General features: G+C 25.9%; 1 protein-coding gene across 2 annotated transcripts in view; it reads left to right on the top strand.

Annotated features, from left to right (window-relative positions):
- The window catches only part of if (inflated), a gene marked incomplete in the record, with an annotated part of 338,995 nt that overhangs the window by 562 nt on the left and 334,716 nt on the right, over positions 1-3,717 (top strand).

Genomic DNA, 3,717 nt, shown 5'->3' with positions numbered 1-3,717 from the left:
GTTTTAACGGAAATGGGAAGTAAAATAAATTTAAATCTTGTTAAAAACAGTATAAATTAAATATATTTATTTACCTAGTTAGCAAGGTAAAGGAATATATGTATATATAATATATATCATAATATTCCAACTGAAGTTTCGTTTTTATAACCTTTTTAATATTACGACGACTAGTTGCACTTTGTTACGTTTTTAATTTTCTCTGAAAATTATTTTATTGTTAATTGTTCATTTAATTTTTCCATTTTATTTAAGAAATATTAATAACAGCTGATTTGCCAATTTATGCTGTATTACCCCAATTTTATTTATGCCTTATCGTTAAAAAATATTTATTGATATCTGCGGACCTTCTTCTGGGGAATCGTCCACTCGGTTCCTCAATGTCTTTCTATACCTTTTAAATCATTGCTAAGTCGACAAATAATAATTTTCCTTGTTATTTTAAAAATACTTTACTATCTAATATTGACGGAAGTAACTCGTTAATCATAAGATAAAATTCACTACTTGGTAGTAGTGATGATAAAAAAAAGGTTGTCTGATAAATGTATGTTGTCGAACGGAAAGTTTCTTCTTTTTTTTTTTTTTAAATTTCCTCAATCGTATATAGAAAAAAAATTAAGATAAAAAAAAAATAATATAAAAATTATGGCATTATATGAATATTCATTATCAAATTAAATTTTGATTTTTTAGCTACCTGTTTGTATTGGTTGATTTTTATCGGGAATGATTAAAGATTATAAATTTCATTGTAAAAATAAAAATATTTTTATAGATTCAATTTTTTCTTTAAATAAATAAATTCGTTGGTGTTATAGGTTTTATTTTGTGTTCCCTCAATTTCGATAGACATCCAAATATAACTCTTGGAATTCATTTAGTTGAATCTGACCATTCTTTTCGCCTACTTGAATACCGATACGCCTGCTTTGACGGTGTTATGAAACAAGCGGTGTTCCCACTCACAAATTAAGTATACATTTTTATTACAAAGCCTACACGTTTGTATGTGTACGTAATGAAAACACAAAACTGTGTACCCTGGTGAATCCTAGATTTCATCTTATTTATACTTTATACTTAAAGCATATTTTTTTTATTCCGAAATCTTTATTGTTTATATATTGGGAAAAAAAAAAAGAAATACCGTTTGTTGTGCGTTTCGTAGTTGAGATGAAGTATTTTTATCATACTTACAGGGTTATATATTGATAATAATTGGTTCTTGAAAAAAAAATGTAGTATACAATTTATGGAACTTTACTTACATTTAATTACAAAATCAATATTCAATTATAAAATATTTAGGAGGTTCAATTTTGATTTTATAGTTTCTATATTGGTTAATTTTCACCTAGAAAGAAAATCCTCATATTTATTTTTAAATTTTCTATTTCTCTAAATATTAAAATATTTTGATGGAATAAAATAATATATATAGGTTAATATTTTGGTTTTGAATATGATTGTTACTCTCCCCTTATGATTATTATTGGTTGCTTTGTAATATATCGTAAATCCGAAAAATCAACGATGCAATATTTATACTTAGCATGGGAAGGCTACGCATGGGGATCACCAATTTAAATGACACATTTTTTGTTGATATTAGGAGCTTAGAAAAAAGTTTTAAAAATTTTTTTTTTTATTGCATATCGCCTTTGCTCTACATGTTTTAATAGTTAATCTATACAAATATATTTATTCTTTTGTGTACAATAAGAACATGATACCATTCATCGTATTAAATGACTTAAAGTGTGTAAAAAAATCATAAAAAAACAGAAGTTGCTTCCTGTAATTCATTCTAGAAGAATTTTCATTTTGAAACAAGATGGCTAAACGGTTGTTCTTTAGAGTTGGTTTATCACGATCTCAAAAATCCTTAAATAAGCATAGAATTTTCAAAAGATGCTATAAGTTAAGTTCTATCTTTGTTTCACTATATTATATAAATTATATTTTTGCTCTAATTTTCTATTCGTATTTTCATATAAAGGATTTCACGTCGCATGCTGGTTGTGGGGAACTAACAAGGGGAGGGCACTGTAAGAGAGGTTTTTTTTTTTTTTTTTTTAATGAAGTATTGTCTAAAAATGTGTCTTAGAATTCGTTCAAATAGACCCTAGAAGCCAGAAAAAATATGGAAATTTCTAAAAAGATTTTTTTTTTTTTTGTCGCAGGACAAGTAATAATATGCTTGAGATTTTAATGCGCTTAGACAAGTGAAAAGTCACAAAAGCATGTAATTAATTGTTTCAAGTAAAGTAAGTTCAAATTTATTTAAAATATAAAGCAAGTTTATATTGGTCTTCATCATACCTAAAAATCATGAAATACCTATTTCCAAATAATTATTTCTTTTTTAGTCTAAAAAATCTAGCTCCTAAATCTAGTACTCAACTGATTAACATTTTTTTATGGTATCAAAAGGACGTTGGAATAATGGAAAATGTCCTAATCAGCTAGACTAGTTTAAATTTGAGGTACTAAAAACAATGTATTGATGGTGGATTATTTATAATACTTTGTCGCTGTCATCGGCAAGAAGGAAAACCCGCCTTCCCTACGTTACGTTACCAAAACATTTGAATTTCGTCAAATTATGTACGAGTAATGAAGGTTTCAAATAATTCTAGGCAATTAATATGCAAGCAATCTGTGTTTAGATGGTTTTATGCCAATTTTTCATTTTTTGGAGATTCCTTCTTTGGTACAAAGATAACGAAAATGTTTAGGTTTTTCTTTATGCTCACACACCATATCAGTCAATTCAAAATGACTAATTGAATTAAAAACTTGGAAGATCTTTGATTGTGTAATATATAGATGTTAAATTTCTGGTAAAAATAAAAAATGCTCAAATAGAAATTAGACTGTTTAATGTGCGCTTAATAAAACAGTTAAAAAATATTAGCATAGTTTAATTACTATTTAATTTTTTTTTACTGCACTCCGACCATCTTCTTTTTAAAAAAAAATAGTTGAAGGTAGATATCATTAAGGGTTTTTTGGTATCTGAATGTGAAATTTTTTATTTTAAAATGATTTTATTTGTTCACAACAGTTTTGTTGTTTCTTTTTTAGGAAAATTTTAAAATATGTTAGAATCAACAAAAATTGATAACTGTATGATAAAAAATTAACTGTGATAACTTTTGTAAGCTTTCAATCGAGACTTAAATAATTTTTTTTTTCCAGGAAGTGTACGAAAATAAAATTAAGATGTGCTAGGATGTAAAAAAGTTGGAAACAGAGAATTGATGTGCTCCTGGCAAGTAGAACCATGAGTAAAACATTGCAACATAATCAATTCATAACACATATATTTTATTGGTAAAATAGAAAAATAATATAAAGCAGACTTTAAAAATATACTACGGTAAACATCCCAATAATTGATTTGAATAAGATGGAAAATTAGGTGATGTACAAAAATTTAATAAAAAATCAGCTATGGAAAAAATGATCGAGCAGAAATAACAATACCACTGGCAACTATACCATTTAAAGAAAAAGTATTTACTTGATTATTTGAGGAGCAGATGGTTGGGGGTGCGGTCAAAGTGAAACATAAATATGTTGGAGAGAATTTTTTATTTTAAAATGATTTTAATCTATTTTATTTAATTTTTGTTTTCAATTTTTGCCAATTTTGTCGATTATTTTAATTTTGGTCTATTTTCTTACTTTTTTTAAAAAATAAAAAAA

This window comes from Halyomorpha halys, unplaced genomic scaffold, assembly GCF_000696795.3.
Source record: "Halyomorpha halys isolate HHAL.00 unplaced genomic scaffold, Hhal_1.1 Scaffold74.1, whole genome shotgun sequence".
Lineage (NCBI taxonomy): Eukaryota > Metazoa > Arthropoda > Insecta > Hemiptera > Pentatomidae > Halyomorpha > Halyomorpha halys.
The sequence above is the reverse complement of the archived record's forward strand: the minus strand, read 5'-3'. Positions and strand labels throughout refer to the sequence as shown.